The 24335-nt window shown below is 41.1% G+C and overlaps 1 long non-coding RNA gene across 1 annotated transcript in view; it reads left to right on the top strand.

Moving 5' to 3' along the window:
- Positions 1-1062: 1062 nt before the first annotated feature.
- LOC310640274 overlaps positions 1063-24335 on the top strand; it is a 367510-nt gene continuing 344237 nt past the window's right edge. The window contains exon 1 of the long non-coding RNA XR_014492514.1: positions 1063-1132. This is a non-coding gene — a long non-coding RNA (uncharacterized lncRNA). The remainder of the gene's footprint in view (positions 1133-24335) is intronic.

Raw genomic sequence — 24335 nt, forward strand, 5'->3', positions numbered from 1 at the left:
ACGTAAACCAAAAAAATTCAGTAACCCAAAAAGAAAAAATAGGAGTCATCTACAACATACGTTGTAAGGACTGTAATGCTCACGATGAGGATACATAGCAGAAGCAAAGTGCATCCCTGAACACCAACTAGATGTCAAGAAGACGTGATGAAAATGCTTTAATTTCACACCACATGGACAGATTAGTGATAGTTGCATCCTAGACCAGGGGTCAGCAACCTGAAACAGTGAAAGAGCCACTCGGAACCGGTTCCCTCACAAAAGGAAAAACTGGGAGCCGCAAAAAAATGTGTGCGCATGTGCGTACATGCGCGCATGCGCAGAACAGGGTTTGACTGAAGAGTGGAGACAAGGCGAGATATGCACCTACCCTGCATATTTGAATTGATTGGTTGAACTGTTTTAGTCCCACTTTTTTTGGGGGGGGGGGACTGCACATGGCAGAGGACTGGGAGCCGCAGGAGACGGCTGAAAGAGCCGCATGTGGCTCCGGAGCCGCGGGTTGCAGACCTGTGTCCTAGCTACATCCAAAAATACTAAAGAATTCCTGGAAGCTTGGCACTCAGAAAATCAGCTATCAACAGACAGATACACAACAACCATTCAAAAACAAACAAACACACAAACAAACAAAAAACAACCTAAAAAATTAAAAAGGAAACCAAAAGACCAGAACATGTCCCCACCAGCAAACAACACCCAGATAAGCATGGATTAACACCAGGATTAACACAAGACAAACAATCAAGTAGTACACACTACCCTAATCAAGGAATTACCAACTCAAGCAGTGAACAATAACCTAGTCAAGAAACAACCCAACCAACACTGACAGGGCAAGCTACTGTTATAAAGCAAAGAGTAGCCTCTACTCCTTTCTAGCACTGAAGATGTTTCCTAGTTAGGTAACAAAATGTCTACAAGCAAATTACCGAGTGCAGACAGCATCAAGGACTCTGCGATTCAGCCCTGAGCTACCTACATTCTCTTCTATGGGCAGTGCTTTTTTTGTAAAGGAAAAAGGTGCCGGAACTGATACATGTCATATAACCCGCCTTGCCTACCCTACAAGGTTCCATCCAAAAAAGGTGCCGGAACTCCGTTCTGAGCATTCTATGACAAAAAAAGCCCTGTCTATGGGTAATTACAAATAGCAGCCAAGAGATATCATAATCTTACCTATCACACAATTGAAACAACCTCACTTTTGATGGACTAAGGACTAAGGTGCCTTCAAGTAGAAAAGTTTTGAAGTCTCCTTTTAAATCATTCATGTCATAGAATACTGAAACATTAACATTGAGAAACAGCATATAAACTTATACTAAGTTATACTAATACTGTATAGCTTGTTTAATTATAGATAAGGAATATACCGTATTTTTCCGTGTACAAGACGCTGCACTTGTATAAGCCGCACCTGATTTTTGAACAGGGTGTTTGCAGGAAAAAAATAGCATCTTATACACGGAAAAATATGGCACGTCTTTTATGACAAAAGAGCAACAGGGGCAGACTTCTTTTGGTTTCTTTTTGATTTTTGTTTTCCAGTTACATTTTCTGAAAAGTTTGACTTCTTAACATCACAGAAAAATGAGAGCAAGCAAAGCACAAAATCTTTGTTTGTACAAACTGTTTCCATTGCAAATGTTCATATTGTATGATCTGAGACTGTGTCCCAAAATTTCATATCAATTTACAAAAGGTGTCTGACTCAACATTTAAGTAATATACAGGTGTTTTCACTGCACATAACAATATTTTTGCCACATCACAAATATTTAGGAATACTGTACATCATGGATACCCTCATGAATGCTACTTCCTCAGGCAGTGATGTGGGAAACGTTTGTTGGATGGGCAGCTATATAAATTTGATGAATAAAATGATCACACACCCTTTTATAATCTCTACAGCCAGTGAAAGCAAGCTCTCTATACTTTAAACCAATGAACATGCTGTTGCAGGAGTGTTTATAGGAGTAATAGAGAAGACTCACTGGTTTGACTTGTTTAGTGGAAAGAGGTCCCCCCCCAACCACCACCCCTGCTCCTTGAATCCCTAATATGACATCTAAGGGCACCACGATAACCCAAACATTTCTTGACCTCCATCAAAGGCTTTTGCAGTACATGATTGTTTGGGGTTGGGGAGGGAGGGAAGCGGGACAGAAACCAAAGCACTGACCTCTTTGTTGCATACTGTTTTATTTCCAACTGTAACCCAGATGTTTTCTTATAGGGCGAGGGGTAGGGAAGGGATGCTGCAAAGTGGTTAAGTTTGTAGCGGTTTGGAAAAGGCCTGAGGAAGAATGCCTCCTCCTCTCCTTGGGAGCTCCAAGGAGGCCTGGAGGTGACAGGACTTACGTCTTGGAAAAGAAAGAAATCTTTCAAGAAAGTCTGTTAGCTGGCCCAGGGGAAAAGAGCAAGACTGATAATTAATTGAACAGGAATGTGTGTGTGGGTAATCAATTCTAGGAAATCCAATTAGGTGTGAATGCCCTTATAAAATGTGTTGTCTATCCCAATATTTATATTTTTAATGGTAGAAAAATAATTTTAAAAAGTATGTGCTTGGAGATATATATATATATATATATATATATAAAAAGGTAAGGTTCCCCCGCACATGCGTGCTAGTTGTTTCCGACTCTAGGGGCCGGTGCTCATCTCCATTTCAAAGCCGAAGAGCCAGCGCTTGTCCGAGGACGTCTCCGTGGTCATGTGGCCAGCATGACTAGACGCCAAAGGCGCACGGAACGCTGTTACCTTCCCACCGGAGTGGTCCCTATTTTTCTACTTGCATTTTTACGTGCTTTCAAACTGCTAGGTTGGCAGAAGCTGGGACGAGTAACAGGCGCTCACTCTGTTACGCGGCACTCGGGATTCGACCCGCCAAACTGCCGACCTTCTGATCGACAAGCTCAGCATCCTAACCCACTTGAAATTGGGAAAAAAGTGGTGGTCTTAGAAAGAGGAAAAGAAATCAGTAATGATTTTTTTTTTAAAAAGGGAGGGGGACAAAATCGATCAGCAAAATGTCTTTTTAGTCTTTTTTGTGACTTTCTTTTAAGAAAAGCTTACCTGGACATCCGCTGGCTTCTTAGCCTGCACTCTTTTCAGGCTGGATCGATGCTTTCATAACAGACAAGCAAACAGCCACTATTCTTCTTTTTCTATTCAGCCAGTAAGTAACTGACATTTAACAGGCTGCTCCTGGCGTCATGGGGAGAGCTTGTTAAGGGGAGGACTGACGTAGGGACAATAAGAGCTATAACCTTCCATTTTTAATGAACTTCTGATTTCACAATGTTTGAGCTTCAATCTCCCCACCCTGCCTATCACCACAGTTTCCTTGCCGTTCTTCCTTTCTTCTCTTTTGAACAAACAAAAATAAAGGCGCTCTTCAGACAGAACAATCCAACCAATCTCGGACAGGTCACTCAAAATAAGAAGTTGTGAACAAAAAAGAACAGGAACAAAAAGTTTGAGGGTATGAAATTTTTCTCTGTAGAGCTAGGCCTGGTCATAGGGCAGGCAGCCAATATCCTGTGTGTTTAATGGTTCCCCAAATATCCACAGTAGCAAGTGACAACAGAGAGAGGATTGGGAGGTCATATAAACTGAACTAATAAACACAATCTCTGTGCAGTGAGAGGAACACAGTCAGTCAGTCAGACAGACAAGACATCTGCCCATGCATGTTAGCCTGCCAATTTCTGGTCTCTCTCGTTCACTTTCTTAAATCTTCAACAAGAGAATGATATGTCTGAGAGAGAGGTAACTGCTGATCAGAGTTTTAAGACTAAAAAAAATGAGATTCTGTGACTTTCCCAAGATTAATCTTTCAAGTATTGGCTGAAAAAGTATTAAGTTCAAGACTAAAATCTTGGGGTATGCATAAATGAAATACGTTTTTTATTTCAAGCTTGAAACAAACTAGAATATTATATCACAATATTTCAAGCTTTGACAGAACAAAACCTGAAGCAGATAAAATGTTTTGTAACCTTTTTTTCAAGGAGAAGGAGAAGGAGAAGAAGAAACCAATTGTAGAGAATGCAAGTAATTCAGAGTTGAACTATGGAGTCCTTGGTGTTCTCTGAGCTTGACTGTTTTCTTCCAGACTTTCATTACCGAATTAGGTAACATCTTCAGTGCTAGAATGGAGTGGAGTTTGCTCTCTGTTTACTGTATATACCAGACATGTCAAACACAAGGCCCGGGGGCCGGATCCGGCCCGCGAAGTGGTTTCATGTGGCCCGCGAAGCCATCCTGGAAACAGTGAGGGAACGGCCCCCACTGCCTTGGCCCTGGCCCAGAGACCCTCCTCCTGCCAGAGACCCTCAGATCTGTCCCACTCCTGCCCAGGCCCCCATAGGCACCCTTGATGAGAACGATGTAGAGCTGGCCACGCCCACCCAGTAGGCCATAGGCACTCTAGCCATGCCCACCCAGTAGGCCACGCCCACCCAGTAGGCCATGCCCACCCAGGCCACACCCACCCGGCCCCCTGAGGGCAACCGCAATGCTGATGCAGCCCTCAATGAAATTGAGTTTGACACCCCTGGTCTAGATGGAGCCACAGATTCACTTGCAGATTACACTGAGATCTTTGCCAAATAAATGAAGCCATGAGTAGTTATTTGTTATCACACTAAATCTGTTTGGTTCTGATAGACGAGGACTCAGAGTGGTTTTACAATGAACGAGTTTATTGAATACACATAAGTCAACTGTCAACTGTCAAATGTTGCAAGCTTTTATAGTGGAACTGTTTGAACGGTAACCAATCATCAGAGTCTCTTTTCCCGCTTCTTGCTTATTGTGACCAATGATTGCACCGGAATCTCCCGCTCTAAACCCTGCTTATTTGCAATCTACTATTCTCCTTGTTTGCAACTATATACAGACACAACACCCCTTACCCCCCAGTTGTTGTTATTTATGTACAAAATCCATTAAATATTTTGGTGGCCTATGGACTCTTGAAGGGTATCTATTGCTCTGGCTGCTAGGGACACTTCTTTCTGGTTGTTTGCTTGGCTGATTGCCTCTGTTGGGCCTGGACTCTTGGCTACCTGACTCTGACGCTTCCCTGTTGCTGTTTTGTGGATTTGGTTGTGTTTGAATGTTAGCTGTCGCTGGCCTACTCCGAAGGGGTATTTCCCAATCAATTTGACTAAATTGTTGTTGTTGGTTACCAGGGAATGAGTTATTTTGTGTTTCTGCTACCCCACTATCTGACGTGTTGTTATCACTGAACCTAGATGTAAAGTTCCCCCCAAATATACTTTGATCCCCATCTACTGGCAAACATCCTATAGTTCTCTTCCTCAGCTGATCTATGTGTCTTTTGCTGATCCTATTCCCTTCCCCCTCAATAGTGTAAGACAGGGGGCCCAATATTTCCGTAACCACCCCAGGAATCCATTTGTCCCCTTGTGCATAGTTCCTAGCCCAGATTAAATCCCCCACTTTGAATGTTCTATTTGGAATGTCCAGTTCAGCACTTGGAAGCAGTCTGTCAGGGTGTAATCTGTCCAATTTGGTGGTTAGTCTCTTTCCCCACCTCATTTCTGCAGGGCTTTTGCCAGTAGCTGTACAAGGGGTCGTATGTTGGGTCAGCAAAAATTCAGCCAGTCTTTGATGCCAGTCGCCCCGGATGATTCTTTTTAAAGCGTCTTTGGTGGTCCTCACATTTCGTTCAGCCAAGCCGTTGGTGGATGGGTGGAAGGGTGCTGATGTCTTGTGTTTAATCGAGTTGGCCCTGAGGAAATCCTGGAATTCAACAGAGGTGAATTGGGGCCCGTTATCAGACACAATCACGTCAGGTAACCCATGAGTGGCAAAGAGGCCCCTTAATACCTGTATTGTTTTACCTGAGGTTAATGAACTGACTGGTACTACCTCTAGCCATCTAGAGAAGCTGTCTACTACTACCAAGAAGGTTAACCCTTGGAAAGGTCCAGCAAAGTCAATATGAATCCTGGACCAAGGATTCCTGGCTAATTCCCACTTATGTGTCCTAGTGTGTTGTTGTTCCGGCCTGGAACGTTGGCACAAATAGCAGTTGGCAACGCATTCCTCAATGTCATTGTCTAGTCTTGGCCACCACAAGTGGCTCCTAGCCAACGCCTTCATACGTACTATTCCTGGGTGCCCTTCATGTAACTCTGATAAAATGGCTGGTCTGTGGATTTCGGGAATGACCACACGGTTTCCCCACAGTAAGCATCCCAAATGAACTGACAGTTCATCTTTCCTTCTAAAATAAGGAATGTACTTGGCATCAGGGTTGGCATTTGGCCACCCACTCAGGACCCAGGCCATTATTCTTTTTAGAGTATGGTCATTGTTTGTTGCCACAGCTATATCTCTAGCGGTTAAAGGCCATTCCTGAATGTCCAGGATGGACATTATTTGTCCCACAGGGGCAGGGTCTTCCTCGGTTATATTTAATGGCAGTCTGCTGAGGGCGTCTGCATGTCCCATGTCCTTGCCCGGTCTGTATTGGAGAGAAAATGAATATGCTGAGAGGAAAATGGACCACCTCAGCATTCTGGGTGACATGATTTGGGGAGTCTGTTTATCCGTGGTAAACAGTCCCAATAGGGGTTTGTGGTCAGTCAGTATGGTAAAGTTCCTACCATAAAGGTAGTCATGGAACTTTTTTACTCCTGCCACGATTGCTAGTGCTTCCCTGTCTATCTGAGCATAATTCCGCTCTGCTTTGGTTAGCGTCCGGGAATAATATGCGATTGGTCTTTGTATACCTTGGTTGTCTAAGTGGCTGATAACAGCCCCCACACCATAAGGTGAAGCATCACATGCCAGATAAATTGGTTTATTTTCGATAAAATGGGTTACTGTTGATTGGCTGGACAGAATGTCCTTTAAAGTTTGGAAGCTAACTCTATGTTTATTCAGCCACTGCCAAGGAGTCTTTTTATCTAAGAGTCTATGGAGGGGTTCTGCAATTGCAGCCTTGTGTGGCACAAATGTATGGTAGAAGTTTACTAAGCCAAGGAAGGCTTGTAGTTCAGCCTTGTTCCTTGGTTCAGGAGCTAATTTGATTGCATTAATTTTATCAGGGGTAGGATGGATTCCATTTTTGTCTATCCTGAACCCCAAGAAATCAGTGGACTTAACCCCAATGCAACATTTTCCCCTTTTTAGTTTCAATCCAGCCCTCCTAAATCTTCCCAGTACCTGTTCAAGTCGCTCCACTAACATTTCCTCATTTTTTCCAGCAATCAAGACATCATCAAAGTAAGGGCATACACCAGGTATGCCCTTTAAGGTCCTCTCCATCACTTCTTGAAAGATGCTTGGAGCTGCTGCAATACCAAATTGCAGTCTGTGGACTCGGAACGCCCCCTTGTGGGTAACAATCGTCTGTGCTTCAGCAGCCTCTTCAGAAACAGTCAATTGTAAGTACGCATGCGCCAAGTCTAGCTTGGCAAACATGGCGCCGTCCTGGATCGTGGCGAGGACCTGCTTCACCGTCGGGACCGGGTAAGCATGTTTTTTCATTCCAATGTTCAGGGTGGCTTTGTAGTCAGCGCAGATTCTCACATCCCCGTTGGGTTTGAGGGGTGTGACAATCGGCGTTTCCCACAAACCACCCTCAACAGGTTCTAAAACGCCTTGGCCTACAAGCTTGTCAAGCTCGGCCTCGATTTTTTCCTTCAGGGCGAAAGGCACTCTTCGGGCCTTAAGCCTGATAGGTTTAACGGAGGGGTCTAGATTAAATTTAATTGGGGGGCCCTTGTACTTACCTAGAGATCCATCGAATACGTCTGCAAATTCATTGCAGACTGATTCGAGGGTCTTATTTTTAATTACTGAGTTTATTCCCCCTATCCAAATGCCCAGGGCTGGAAACCAGTTAAGGCCAATTAAGCTAGTTCTTTGTCCCTCAGTGACTATTAAATCTAAAACCCCTTTAAATCCCTTAAATTTAACACTGAGGCTAATCTTCCCTTTTATTTTTATTGGGGTTTTTTGAAAATCAGTTAATTGAATTTTTGTTGAACTAAGTGGAATTTTCCTTCCACTTATTTGTTCAATTCTCCCAAGGGTTTCACTAGATATTATTGACACTGAAGCCCCTGAGTCTATTTCCATTCTGCAAGGGACCCCTTGCAGATGGACTATGATTTTTAATTTTCCTTCTGGAAAATTGCTAATTTTTCCCTTTCTACTGCGATTGACCCGCGCCACCTCCCCTAGGTTTGGAATTTTAACCTTGGGTCTAGGGGTCTCTTTGCCACTAAAGTAAGGGGTTACCTTACCTTCGGGCCACACATCGACTTCATGAAGGCGGTTGTCGCGAGCACGGCTCCTACAGATGGCCTGGATGTGGCCGGTCTTCCCGCACGCTCTACACTTTGCGGTACGGAATCGGCAAGAGGCGCGGGGATGGTTGCCTCCGCAGCTGCCACACCAGTTTTGGTTATCGTTGTCGCGCGGTCTGGTTGTGGTGTCCCTCCATGGTCGTTGGGCCCCTGTCGCTTGTCTTTGCGGTGTTGCAGATTGGTGACGGCGGTTAGGTTCGGGCCCCTCACTTCGGGATGTTTTTGGCGCCAATTTTCCGAATCGTCTGGAGACTTCAGCGATGTCTTCTTCCCACTGCTGGTCCGCCTCCCCGCAGTCCACATAGCCTTCTTGGTTGATCTCGGCCGACATTGCCATGCTACTGCGGGGGGGGGGTCGCGATACCCGGTGGATTCGTACGTTAAAAGTTCATCCAGCACTTCCTGTAGATCGCCGGTGGGTTTTGCGATTATTCTGTTTTGCAGCTGCTCGTCTCGCAAGCCCAGTACTACTCGGTCCCGAATTCTTATTTCTAAATTGTCGTATTTACATCGTACTGCGGCTTCCCTGACGGCAGCGACGAACTTTTGTATGGATTCGCCCGGTCTCTGGTTCCTTTTCTCAAAGATGCGCCGCCAGAAGAGTTCAGATCTTCTAGGTGTGAAGTGAACCTTTAATTTGGCTAGGAGATCAGCATAAGGCACACTCGAGACCGGCTGCGGTTGACACAGTCCGACAGCGATTCGATAAACCGGTGTGCCGCAGATTGTCAATAACGCTGCCGCCTTTTTCCGGTCGTCTGTGATTCCGTTCACTAGCAGGAACCCTTCGACTTGACCGATGTATTCTTCCCAATCTTCTGGAAAGTTTGGGTCGAATTCTTTTAATGACCCTATTTGCGCCATTCGGAGAATTTTTCTTTATTCCGCCGCGGCCGCTCGGTTGACTGTGACACGCTTTCGAAATTGCCGCCTTTGCGCAACAATTCGCCAATTCTCTGGTCTTCTGTCTATCCCACCTTCGTCGCCAATTGTTTGGTTCTGATAGACGAGGACTCAGAGTGGTTTTACAATGAACGAGTTTATTGAATACACATAAGTCAACTGTCAACTGTCAAATGTTGCAAGCTTTTATAGTGGAACTGTTTGAACGGTAACCAATCATCAGAGTCTCTTTTCCCGCTTCTTGCTTATTGTGACCAATGATTGCACCGGAATCTCCCACTCTAAACCCTGCTTATTTGCAATCTACTATTCTCCTTGTTTGCAACTATATACAGACACAACAAAATCCTTTATTTTTCTTTTTCTTTTCCTTTAAATGAGGAACCCTCTTTGCTTGTCTGTCCAAACAAGTCTGTCTCCTGCCTCATTGTGACTGCCAGTTCATGTTATTTAATGGGGTGGCTCAAAGTTAGGACTGGATAAATGGATCCAAATGCATAGCATGGCATAAGGACCTTAGCATATCTCTAGTATGAAAGTCTAGAAGTGTAAAAAACTTTTACTTTTAAAAAACCAGTTGTTAAAAAAAATGGTTTTTTTTGCATCTCAGAGGAGCATTGATCGGCTGCAAAATCCCTGCACTGAATCATTTGTGAGAATGTGCAAGTGATGATTAGTCTGTGTGGATTTTTTTATGAAAGAATGGGTGAATGAATAGATGGAGTAACCATTCAAGATGCACACTGGATCTGATATTCACATTAGAGTTATTGCCTAGAGATCAGAATATAGAAGACGTTTCTCTGGTCATTGCCATAGTTGGATCATTTATAGTTCAATTAAGATTAACTTTTCCCCAGGACCTTTGTATAGCAAAGCCTAGAGGTCTGATGGATCTCAAGCAGTTTTGAGGGCCCTGAAGAGAATTTCAATGATCTGACAGCCTAGTTAGCCTCTCTCAACATGAGACAACTAAGGTTCCCACTAAATTACCACAGATAAGCCTTTTCTTGTGTATGTCCCTGTCACTGTATCTTGGTTCTCAAAGTTACTTTGGGAGATGAAATGTCAAAAACAATGCCTAAAGCATTGGTGAATAAAGACCAAATTAAACCTGAATCAGCATAGATATGAGATCAAGTCTGAGCCTACATTATAGTGATTCAGGGAGTGATTGCCCCCTTTCATAAAGGCCTTCCAAAGGTTTTTGAACTCTTTGGATGGTTTTGGGCAGAGGTCCCTAACTCCCGGGCCATGGCTCACTGGTGGGCCACAGCCTGTTCAGAACTGGGCTGTGCAAGCGGTGGGTAAGTGCACGTGTGCGGGTGAGCGCTCACTCACACATGAAGCTCCATTTGCGCTCCAAATGGAGCTGCGGGTGTGTAAGCCTACCACTCGCATGGAACTATCCCCTCCCCCACCCCCGGCCAGGCCATCAAGCCAGAAAGGTTGGAGACTGCTGGTTTGGGTGATATCTTTGTTTATCATCTTATGATGCTTTTATTTTATATATTTGCTGTCATCATTGGTTTTGATTCTGTGAGTTGTTTTGGGATTTTGGTGTCACTGGGTATCAGGGTTAAATTTATTTGTTTTATTTATTCTACCATGAATGTTTGGTGTGTGTGTGTTTTTTTATTTACCATTCATATTTTATTGCATTTGATCTTGTTTTAACTTGCCAGAACCTGAATGATTCGCTGGACTCAGCTTGAACAAGGATCCATCTTCTAATCCAAAAGTCTTCACAGGGCAAAAGGGAACAATTGGAAACTTTGGAGATGCCAAACAATTTATTTCTGTCTGTGCATTTGTTTGTACATGTCACTTCATTTGTGAACACAAAAGCCTCTTAAAAGCTGTACGCTAATATAATCCAAGAAAGCTTTTGCTTGGCAAACTCTAAGAAAAGAATGGCTGCTCACAACAGAGTCTTGCACATTCAGATTTTAACAAAAGGCATAGAAGAAAAGAATCTCTGAATAGGCTGTAAGGAGTGCTCTTGTGTTTTTAAACACCCTGTCAATCCAACCAAGGTTTAGTTTAACCCACTGCTTGAGAAGCTAAGGCTCATCTGAAGAGGGTTAGTCATTTATGTCCCTCAGCAGGAATGTCTGCAATTTCCTTATGCTAAGTACGTCACCAAAGCTAATGGAGTGACCTGCCTCCTTTGGTTTCATCTGCAGATGAGTTGTATTCTCTCATTTTCCATCAGCAACACCACAGTGATGTGATGGAGAAACAAGGAAAGAATCTTGCTTATTATATTAGTTATGTATTGTCAAATAAGATGATCCTATTATTTAAAAATGGCAGGAGTGAAACTATCTGAGAATGTATAAGGAAAACACATAGTGCTAACAATACGGTAATAGTATTGTTGGTGATGATGATGATATATTCAATTAATGGACACAATTTAAACATATTTTACAGAATTAAAATTATATATATTAACATAATTGAAAACAAAACAACAGTAAGAAGAAAACACTTTGGATATGTTTCTCATATACACCGATTACAAAAGATCTAACGAACACAATAGGCATATAGGAACAGTCTTCCTTCATCAGACTGCCAAAACTGAATGAAGGACAAACTGACATGATTATTACAGCTGGTAAGAAATACATTATTTGCCCAGCATCCACAGTCTATTTATGTATGTTATCTGGGAATTGTTGTGATTCAGGGTCAACCTGTGGGTTCGACAGTTGGGTCGGACGACTCAGAGGAGGAGGAGGGGGGTGTTGAAGACCTTGCTGAGGGGGTTGAAGATCTTGCTGATGAGAGCCCTCAGACAGGCCCCTCCCACTTGGTCACCACGGAGACCCAGCTGTGTGAGCCTGACAGCGTGGATGAAGATGACCTACAGCTGGCCCTGTTCAAGGACGCCCGACGCAGGAGGCAGTCAATTAGGAGTAAACAGAGGAAGGCAATGGGGCTTCTCAGAAGGAGGCAGAGAGAAGCCACGCCCTGAACTCTATATAAGGGGAATGTATGGCGAGGGCTGGTTTGCTGAAGGCAACCGCTTGGATAGTTCGTGTTTCTTAAAGCTCCTGTTTCTTGGTTCGTGTCTTGTTTGTTTTTGTAGCTATAAATTTGGCAGGCATAATTCCAGCCTCTTGCCGTTTGTAAAGGGGTTGTCCCTGCCTTTTCTGCAGGGCCGGTAGCAGGCTGGTACAGAACAGGAATATCCCTTCCTTTCTTCCTTCCTTCCTTCCTTCCTTCCTTCCTTCCTTCCTTCCTTCCTTCCTTCCTCCCTCCCTCCCTCCCTCCCTCCCTCCCTCCCTCCCTCCCTTCCTTCCTTCCTTCCTTCCAGAAGGATTGAAAGTCTTTTGCCATTAAACAGGCAGTTATTAAATATTAAAGCTAACTCTGTTAAGTGCTCCAACCCAAAAACTGAAATCACACTGTTTTTTAGAATAAATACAAGAATGTGTACCATTTGTATGACTTTGAATTACTTGTTCATGTTTCACTATCTCACCTTCTTTATGATTCCTAAAAGAGAAAGGGATCCTAATCTCTGGCACAGTCCCATGTGTTTTATCTTTAGAGGTAGACAGATTTACAAAGTTGTTTTGCAAGATTAGACATAGAATCATAGGGCTGGAAGGGGCCTTGGAGGACTTTTAGTCCAACCCTAACCCTAAGCAGGAGCCCTTTTACCAATTTATGGTTGTCCAATCTTTTCTTGAAAAACTGACCCAGAATACTTAGGCCTCCATGTGTACATAGTGCAAGAGCTTTAATCCAGGCTGCTTCCTAACTATCATGAGGGATGGATTGTGGCAGTCAAACAATAATGCCACTTGTTCCTTGAGTTCTGTTGCAATGTATTAGCTCCCCTTGAAGTTCCTGTGGGAATTCTCAGGCAATATCAAAACTAGTTGGGAATTCTGGATCCCATGGCCTAACACATTTGGGGAAGCCTGCAGAAATATTCTCAACCAAGAGAGTTGATAACTAGTAAGTAGACAGCTCCTGGTACAAAGCTATCACATGCACACCAATTTCCTACATAGCAGGGGGAAACTAGAATTTTTACATTGAATTCTGGAGTGGAAGAAATTGAACATTTGGAAAAGCCTGTAGAGGTTTGTATGAGTAATGAATTTTAGAAGTAAGAAAGAAATTGCTATTATTTTAATGTTTTTATTTTATATAGTTGTATACCTATTGTCTAAAACAAGCTATGAATGCTGAACCAGTGTCAATCATTAACAGTCCTTCTTGTTTTTAGATGGTGTATTTTTCACTGCATCTACAGACTTCTATTTTACACACTTTAATGACATTGCTCTTTTGAGCCAACAACCGCTATTACCCCTTAGTTCTGCAGAGAAGAGATAAAGATGATTTCATGATGTTTTTCAGAAAGGGCCTCTTAGGTTAATGCACAACAGAAAAGGCAAGGAGGGAAAAGCTACAAGAGTGTAGCTGTTAGCTGCAATGACGTCCAAAGTCAGATAAGCACTCTTGAGCTATCTTTCAAGTAGAACTGGGTGATAAGCTTTGAGAGATTATATTTTAAATGGCCGTAAACCTATTAATAGCATTCATCATTCTTATTTTTGTCATAACTCTAAACTTTTATAAAACCTCCAGAGCTGTCGCATTATTGTCTATATTGCATAGACCTCACTGCTTTTAAGCGTGGCATGGTCATTAAATATGAAAGCTGACAACTGACTTGCTTCTGAAAGTAACATTGTGGACATCTGATTTGCTAATTTACCAAATTTATTTAGGCATCCATCTCACAAAAAGTAACTCTAGGCAGCCTAAAGCAATTAAAACAATCAATATATTAAAACAACTATTATTTCAAAGTGTAAAAAAAAAACCTATAAGGCAACGGCCCCCAAATTTGGGAACCAGGGACCAGTTCTGTGGAGAGAGGTTTTTCTGTGGATGGGAGAGGGTGTGGTTTCATGCGCTGCCTGCCTCTGTGTGTGAGCAGATGGGGCTTTGCTTATTTGTGCAGCCCGGTTTATGGTGTGCCGTGAACCAGTGCTGGTCCACTGCCCAGGGGTTGGAGACTCTTGCTATAAGGCATAAGACAGGATGAATGTTAACCACAGTAATGGAGCCACCTCAAGATCTTGTCGGTCTCTTGGGATCCTCAAGTCTGATGACATATAATACCAGGTCTGGAGGGAATTCTGGAACATTAACAGGGATAGCGTTAGCTTCACTTCTGTGGTGGGGGGAGGAGAACGTTTCATAAGGCAGATGTCACAGTAAATAAGGCCTGCCTCATAGAACTTAGTTCTATGTGTAGTTCCCTGACAGAAGGGATCGACAGCACAATTATTCACCGTGCATTGTGCTTCATTTCCTCTACATAATGGCTTTGTAAACACAAATTGTATAAATTCTATACTACCATTTAGCTCTTCTCTTTGCTAAGTGAAAAGTCCCTCTTAAGCAAAACTCCCAGTGACTATATGAAAATGAGCATGTTTTTCACCTTTGCCTCTTGTACCGCTCTGCCTGCTCCTTTAAATCATAGTCCTTTCTTCAGGCAGGGATGGTTCGCAGACGCCTGGCTCTGCTCCAAGAAGTTCGGAGCAGTGACGCCGGCCAGCTGGGAGCAACCCAGGCTTCGGGGGAGTTCAATCCTTCAGCCGCCCAAGCTCCAAGCTCAGGCGGCCCCGGAGAACTCTACCCCTACCTGGGGCCTCACCCCCTCCTCTTCTCTCGAGGAGGGGGCTTCAATTTCGCCCGAACAGCTGATCGGTGCTGTTTCGGGCGAAAAAACAAACAGCTGAGCCGCTACTCTCTAGCTTGTTGGACTTTTTAAACTTTAAGTGAAAGTGCGTCATAATTGAGGACTAAAAGATGGCGGCGAAACCTCCCCCTAAAACTCTTCGGAGCGGTGGATCCTCGCCGGTGCAACAATCATCACTACAGGCGTTGCACCCTCCTGAAGCGCTGACATCGAAGGACTTACGAGATGCTCTGGATAAACTTTTGGAATCAATCAATCAATCAATGGGTGATAAATTTGCACAGATGGAGGAGAAATTGGAGAAATTGGAGGAGAGAATGGAAGAGAGGATGGAACAGAAGTTCAGCGTGATGAAGGTAGACATTTTGTCTTCAGTGCATAAAGTGGCGGAATGTGTGGAAGAATTAGATGAAAAAATGGATGATCTGGCTCAAAGGAATGCTATATTAGAAGTAAAAGCACAGGAGAATGAAAATGCAAGAGACAAAGTGGAAAGGGAGTTAAGCCTAGCCCAATATTACCAGATGCAGTTTGCTGTCAGAATCAGAGGTTTAAAAGAGAATATTAAAGAAGATTTAAAGCAGCTGATCTCTGAGGCTCTCGAAGTGGTATTAAACCAGCCAGCATCTGAAATAAGAGCAGCTATGGATAAAGTGTTTCGGGTGAATTCATGGATTGCCAGACAGAGAAAGTTGCCTAGAGATGTGGTGGTTTATTTTGCAAAAAGAGAGACTAGAGATCAAGTTATACAAGCTGCCTATGATGCTAAAGTGGTGATTGCTGAACAAGAAGTCTTGGTTTTAAAAGAAATTCCTCCAAGGATTTTAAGGGGAAGGAAAGACTATACATTTCTCGTGCATGAGCTTAAGCAAAGAGATATAAGGTTCAGATGGGAGATTCCAGATGGGCTGATGGTGATGCATGAAGGTAAAAGGTATCGGCTGATTACCGTGAAGCAAGCGCGTGATTTCTACAATAATGTCTTAAAAGCAACCCCATTAACACTTCTGGAAGCTGGAAAGGGATCTGGAGAAGGAGAACATCAAGAGGATGAAACAGAGGAAAGTGGTGCTGGAGGAGATCAAGCTACAACTTCTTTGGATGATCCTAGAGAGCAAAGAGTAACGCGTGCTGCTTTAAAACGAGCAAAGAAAATAAAAGAACAAGATCAGCAAAAGTCTTCAGATTCTTCACAACGTACATATAGTCAAGCTGTGGGAGGAGCACGGCCTAAAGAAGTTAGTCCTATCAAAGCTGTGGTCCAAGAGCTTTTGGAGGATATGCATGGCAACTAAATTTCTAACCTGGAATGTTAATGGACTAAATTCACCGCAGAAGAGGAAGAAAGTTTTTCAATATTTAAAACAATTTAAGATAGATGTTATATGTTTGCAAGAAACGCATATTAGAGTTTTGGATCAAAAGCATTTACTGAACTCGAGACTGGGTACGCAATTTGTTGCCTCTGCAGAGAATAAGAAAAATGGAGTGGTTGTTTATGTTAAAAGTGCCTTAACAGCAGACTTAATTGAAGCAGATAAGCATGGAAGATATGTTATGATTGAGCTGTTGTTAGAAGGTAAAAAGACGCTTTTAGTTGGATTATATGCACCTAACCAACAACAAGCTTATTTTTTTAGCTTACTCCACACAAAGCTTACCCAGTTGGATTATAAATCTTTTATTTTTATGGGAGACTGGAATGGTGTTTTGGATGTACAGTTGGATAAGGCTGGAGCTTTAAAGCGCATTCCAAGTCATGCTAGACTGCCTAAATCTTTTTTTGAAATGAAGGATGACCTGGAATTGCGAGATATTTGGCGTGAGAGACACTTGCAGGAGAAGGATTATACTTTTTATTCTGACAGACACCAATCTTTTTCGAGGATTGATTTTATTTTGTTGACTAATGATTTTTTTTTTGAGAACTAAAAAGGTGAAGATTTGTGCAAGAACTATCTCTGACCACAGTCCAGTTTGGTTGGAGATTGATAAGGAGAAAAGAGATAGGCGCTCGTGGCGCGTAAATGAGAATTTGTTTAGAAATCAGAGAAATGTGGAGGAATGCAAACAGCGGATGAAGGATTTTTTTGAGATTAATATGAATAAGGGTACCTCTATGGATATGGTTTGGGATGCTAGCAAGGCATATATGAGAGGGGTGTTGATATATATGAATAATAGACATAGACGTGCAGTGGAAACTAGAAGGAAAGAACTGGAGAATGAAATAAAGGAAAAAGAAAAGGCTTTGATTTTGAACCCAGAGGATGTGAAGATCAAGGAGGCTATTAGACTGCTAAGAGGACAATTTGATAAATTAATGGCAGATCAAGTGGCAACCAATCTGCGGTTTGCTAGGCACAATACTTTTTGCAACGCTAATAAACCAGGCAGATGGTTAGCTTATAGACTGAGGAAAAAACAAAGGGCCTCTAATATAGATAAGATTGAGTACAAAGGAAGGGTTGTGTTTCAACAGAATCTTATTAAGGATGCTTTTGTGGATTTTTATTCGAAATTATATACTAAAGAGGAAATTAATGTAAAAGATATTGACATATACTTGGAGAATGCTAGCATCCCGGTTCTTACGCAAGTACAAAAAGAGGGGATTAATCAACTGATTACAGAAGAAGAAATTTTTACAGCAATTAAGGAACTGAAGGTGGATAAAGCGCCTGGCACGGATGGCTTGACTGCGGCCTATTATAAAAATTTACAATTAGAGATGATAAAGCCGTTAAAGGAACTGTTTCAGACAATTCAGAGGGGGGGAAAGGTGCCACCATCTTGGAGAACAGCTTTTATTTCTTTGATTCCGAAGGAAGACCAGGATGCTACTCAAGTTAAAAATTACAGACCGATATCGCTTTTAAATACAGATTATAAGATATTTGCTAAGGTTTTGGCTAATAGACTGATGAGGGTTCTGCAACAGGTGATTCATGGGGATCAAACGGGGTTTATTAGTGGTAGGCAAATGAAAAATAATGTGAGACATATAGTTGATGTGTTAGAGTTTTTGGAAAGGCACAACCAGATCTCTGCAGCGCTAATCTTTTTAGATGCTGAAAAGGCCTTTGATCAATTGAATTGGCAATTTTTGTTGAAAGTTTTAGATAAAATGGATTTTGGGGAAAATTTTTTACAACCGATTAGGGCATTATATCAAAAACAAACTGCCCGAATCATAGTTAACAATAGCCTGACAGCAGCATGTAATATTGAGAAGGGCACAAGGCAAGGGTGTCCGTTATCGCCCTTGTTATTTGTGTTAACATTAGAGATACTATTGGTTAAGATTCGGAACTCGGAAAAAATTAAGGGGATACAAGTTGGAGATCAGGACTATAGATTGAGAGAATTTGCAGATGATCTGGTTGTTACAGTGACCCAGCCAGAGAACTCTGTTGTGGACCTGATGGAGATAATAACACAATATGGGAAGGTTTCTGGATTTAAAGTAAATATACAGAAAACTAAAATTTTGGCTAGAAATATGACAGTTTCACAGAAGGCTCTCTTAGAAGGATTAACTGGATTTGAGATTGTTAAAAGGGTTAAATATTTGGGGGTGATTTTGTCGCCCTCTAATACAAAGCTATATAAAAATAATTATGAAAAACTATGGGGGAAAATTCAAAAAGAATTGGAGAGTTGGCAAAAATTGCAATTGTCTTTGTTGGGACGGATTGCAGCAGTGAAAATGAATGTCCTGCCCAAATTTTTATTTTTATTTCAAATGATACCGATTCTTAAGAAAGATTCTAACTTGGAGGAATGGCAGCGTGGTATCAATAAATTTGTGTGGGCAGGGAAAAAGCCACGAGTTAAACTTAAGATTATGCAGGATACTTGTGAGAGAGGTGGCCTTAAATTGCCTAATTTTAAATTATATTATGAAGCTGCTGCATTAGTAGGAATAAGCGATTGGATTAATTTGACGCAACTGAGGTTATTAAATCTTGAGGGCCATGATTTGTTGTTTGGCTGGCATGCATATTTGTTGTATGATAAGAAGGTAGATACTGTGTTTAGGATGCATATTTTAAGACAGGCATTGCTGAGAGTTTGGAAGAAGTATAGACATAAGTTAAGTAGCAAGATACCATTGTGGGCAATTCCAAAACACGCAATAGAAAATATACATGCTGGTTTCAAACATGATGTGACTACGTACAAGGAAATTTTAAGCCTGGAAAGGAATGTTTGGCGTTTGAAATCATATAGCCTCTTGCGAGAAGAGAAGGTTATTCAAACTTGGTTTCAATATATTCAATTACGGGCCAGGTGGAAAGAAGACCAGAAAAATGGATTTATAATGACTGATGAAAATTTGATAAAGCAAATTAGAAATCAGGGACCAGCACATATTAAACGGATATATCTTGCATTGATAGAGATTGACTCAGAAACAGAGCTTGTTAAGGATTGTATGATAAAATGGGCCCAAAACATCCAGGAAGTTATTACAATGGACACGTGGGAAAAGATTTGGGTGAGGAACGTAAAATTTACTCAAGCTCAAAATCTAAGAGAGAACTTTTACAAAATGTTTTATAGATGGCATTTAGATCCTAAAAAGCTTGCAAGTATGTATCCGAATTATCAGCCTAAATGTTGGAGGTGTGGTGATGAAGATGCAACATATTTTCACATATGGTGGACATGTAAGAAGGTTAAGGCTTTTTGGATAAAAGTCTGGTGGAATATGCAGAAGATTTTTAAACAGAGGATAAAGTTTTGTCCGCAACTTTTTTTGTTGGGAATAATTGCAGACGCTACAGTTGTGGACACCAAGCTGATGTTGAACTTAATTACAGCGGCAAGACTTTTGATAGGCCAATATTGGAAGAAAGAGGAATTGCCGACCATAGAAGAGTGGACTTTAAAGGTTTCCGACCTGGCAGAGATGGCGAAGATTTCGGCCTATTTGAAAGATCATTCGCAAGAACGTTATATTATGGAATGGAGAAAATGGATTGAGTTTATCCAGAACAAGTATAGGGTTAAGAAGTTTTATGTAGCATTCGAATAAGTCTTCTTTCGTTTTTTTTTCTTTTTCTATTCTAGTTTTTTATATATATTTAATATTGCTAAGGTGTGTTTTATCCTATATAAGCTAGAGTGTGATGGATTTTAGAATTTATAGTTGTTAGTATATGGTTGTTTATGATTGCCTTTTTATATATATATACCTTGTATTTAGCTCTGGGAAGTCGGGGGGAGGGGGGGGAGGGAGGGGGGAGGGGGGGAGGTTGGGGGGAGGGAGGGGGGGATCAGGGAGGGGGAAGGGGTTTTTTTTAAAGGAAAACTGTTTTTTTAAAACTTTTCAATAAAAAAAGAAAAGAAAATGAGCATGTTTTTGAAACGCATCTGAGCTGGCTAGCCACTGTCATCTTTCCATTGGCCAGCTTTTAGAAGCTGTTATGTATATCTTTTATATTGCATTTCAGCTGAAAAAATGTCCACTGTAGCCTTCAAATCAATTTACAGAATTGAGGCAGAAAATGGAAAAAGAATGAAGCAGAAACAACCCCCACCCACACCCCAAGATTACTCAGGTACTAAACTTATAAGTCTTTATAATGTGCTTTTAAATAAAATTGGAATTTTTAAAATTATCTTCATCTTTTCAGAGCTATATCGCATTCTCAATATTATTACTAAGGGGCCTGTTTATAGTTTGTTGTTCTATGTTGACATCCATAATTGCCAACCATTCATGCTTCCTCAAATGCCTCCAGGGTGACCTCCAATTTTATCTGAGCCTGCATCAGTCATTTCTTATTCCCTTTCTACAAAAGGAACTTGCTGCTTATCTCCTCTACCCTCATCCTGATTCCCTTATTTGTCTACATTTGTCAAGCACTTTCCTAAAATAGACAAGTTTTCTGAGTTGTCTCTGGGATGAGTGGATATCAACTCTGATCAAAATTCCTTAACTACAACAATTCCATTAATTCTGGTGGGATAACACTAAAGCTGCATGTGGAAATCATTCTGAATGGTTGCAAATGTGACATGGGGCTGTGTCTAACTTCAAAAGCCTTTCCAGCTGGCTGTGTAGGCTTGATTGATTGGCTTTGTCACTGTATTATGAACAATTTTTGAAGGTTCCAAGATGATTATTTTGGATTATTGCACACAAACATTAGACCATGGTAACTCAGTGAACTAGGAAAAATGTTTTTTTTATTAGTGAGATAGTGTAATTATATGGTTTCAGATAAAGATGAAATGCTAAAATTGAAGCCAAGCCCTTAATGGGAGCAGGGTGAGAATGTTCTCCTATGGGAAAAGGAAAGAAATCTGGTGCTTACTCTTTTTTAAGCAGGGAAGGAATGGATGAATATGCATCAGGTTACAATCTTGAGATGGCTTTGTGTCATCCAAAACAGCCGATAGATGGCAGATTAATGCAGTTGTCTGGAAACTTTCTGTCCCTGCCACAACCCACTGAAGCCAATGCTGATGAGTATTCAGGAGAGAAAAACATTATGGAACCAGCTTCTTAGAAGCATTTCTTCTCTCTTGATAAGGCAACTTGATAGAATGGTCATTACACAACCTTGAAGTCCAGCCAAAACAAACTATCCTGAACTTCCCAAGTAGAAAGAAATGAAGCAGGTCTTTTTAGTTCTGGATGGGATCATTAGCAAAAGAAAAGGACAATGCAGAAGACAAGAGTTCTGCTATAGCCTTCAGGAAGCTTTTTTTCTCTCCTTCTGAACAGCTGTAAATCTTCATTGTCTGTGATGAGAAGTATGTTGACTTACAGCCATGTATTGAGCTCCATGCTGCCAGCGTGTTTATTTTTATAGGATGACACGTGTTGCCCTCTGAAGCACTCTACATGAATGCTTCTAAAACATGTCAAGTACCAAATGCCCAAGCTAGTAATGTTGTTAAATTCATTTTTTAAAAATGTTATGTTTATATTTTACAAACAAATGCAACCAACACTTAAGTTCATATGTGCACATAAATAATCTGTAACTAGTGGGTATGAAGTGAAATTTAACCTTTTTGATTCTCCTCTGATGAAAACCATATCTCTGAAAAGGTTTAATGGGAGAAAATCCCTCAAATGGGGCTTCTTTCCTCTAGTACAACCACCCTTGAAAGGAAATATTTCATTTTGATATAGGCCACACAGGAAATAATTGCACTAGACCCACCTGCTGATTATTAGGGTTCCCCTTCAAGACTATTATTTCATTTTTTTCAGCTACTAAATCCAAGATACTCCTAATAACATGATCACTTTATCCCTTACTATGGAAACTTAAGCTATACAATACATTATTATTTTTTCTTTGCGGAAACTTGCCTAACAAAATGTCTTTTTTAGGGAAAAACATTTCAGTTTTTCTACCTTACTTTGAAAATTATTTAAAATCTCTCTTTCTCTTTGAAGTGCCAAGAGATGCTAGCTTTGATGCTTTCTTACACATCTTTCTGCCTTCAACTACTCACTCCAACTCCCCAACAGCTCATCTTTCCCAACATGAAAAAAAAATCCAGTGGAAGGGCGATATATTTAAGCCCTCTGTATACTGTTCCTTGGAATGTAACCCAGAGATTCTCCAGGCTGCAGAGAGATGATTGATACATACAATACTCTTGGCGAAGTCCCAGCAAAGTGCAACAACATCCTATCCTTGAGCATTTTTCTTCTCCTCTGGGAAAAAAAAATAGACACAAATTCTCTTTCATCACCTTGAATGAAAAATGATAGGGGAAAAAATGCACGAGAATTTTCCCCTTTAGATTCACTGACAAGGAGTGCATCACAGGAAAAGGGCACATTAGCTGGCTATAGTGAGTAATACAGTGAAACCTGGATTTCATATGCAATGGATCTCTCCCCCTCCCCCCCCCCCCGAGTTTCACTCATATGCATTATGATCTCATGGTGAAAATGATAAAAATTGCCCTGGTTTTGTATTTAATTGAAGTTGTGAGTAACACATTGCTCTTCTCCTGAATTTATCTTTTGGAATGAGGTTTCACTATACTTAAAAAAGCCTTATAGGCGGGGTGCTCCCAGTCTCTAGAATTTCTTCAAAAGGCATTTTCTGTGTATTGACAGATTGATTGTTTGATTGTAAAATGTATTTTCTGCTCATCTCATATCCAACGACTCTTGGCGGCATACAAAATAAAAACATTAAAATCATCAATTATAAAATAACACAGCAAATAAAATCACTAACACAAATTGGCAAAGGGGATCCGGACACAAGGCATCAGCTATGCACGTTGTTGTCTGTTGTTGAATGTTGTTGTCTGCGCTTCATCTTTGTTTAGAAAAAAAATGTTTTATTTTATTGACATTTATTTTTAGCATTTTGATTCTTATTTGTACTGTATTTTGTGTTTTGTTTAAACTATTCACTGGTTTTTAACAGTTTATTTCATGTTAGCTCTATTGTGAAATTGTGTGTAACTATCAGAACAATGCTGTGTACATTTAGGTAGAAAGAACGTCATGCTGTGGCATTTGGGGTATAGCTGCTGTATAAATAGAGGCATGTACAGACTTACATTTAAGCAGATGTATAGAATTGCTTTGTTATTCTTTTATTTTGTAAAAGTTCTCCATAAACTATACAATTTAGAGGCAGCAGTTGTATCTGCTAAGGCTCAGTAATTCTAAAAAGCATCTATGCTGCCTTTTATGAGACCAGCATGTCCAGACCTTGCTCCACATTCTTTGGGCAATGACACGTAACTAAACCCATTCCTTGGAAGTTAGATTTGGATGTAAAGATTAGTGCAATTGTGTGCAGCTATGAACCAGAGACAGATGCAGTTTTGAACAACTATCACCTGCTGCTGAATCTTTGTTTCCTCCACATAAAGAAAATGGTCCTTTTCCTAGTACCGTAGTTATTTTTACTAGTCAGCTAACTTAGAATTGATCCACAAAATTGCTGGCTGATCCATTATGTTTTCAAGAGATTAACTTTCACTGTAATTTGTTAATCTCAAAACAGTAATTTTGTTTGCCAGCTACATTTCTGAGCCCAGAAGTGTTGTTTACAAAGAGTTAATGTTTACACTTTGACTTTTTAACCCAGGCCATTTTCTTTGGAATTGTTATCACTTACAGTATTTGGTCACTTATTACAGAGAATCCAGTTGACATCATTTTCAACCCCAGCAGTCACTTCAGATTATTCCATAGTGTTTCTTCGTCTTTCTTCATACTGATTTGGGGGGAGTTAGCAGTGTGGACAAAGTACTACTGATTCATTAATCCCCTTGGTTAGAATCTTCTTCATACATATGTTATAGGTACATGCAGGAAAATATCCATACAA

Source organism: Vipera ursinii, assembly GCF_947247035.1.
Source record: "Vipera ursinii genome assembly, chromosome: 4".
Classification (NCBI taxonomy): Eukaryota; Metazoa; Chordata; class Lepidosauria; order Squamata; family Viperidae; genus Vipera; species Vipera ursinii.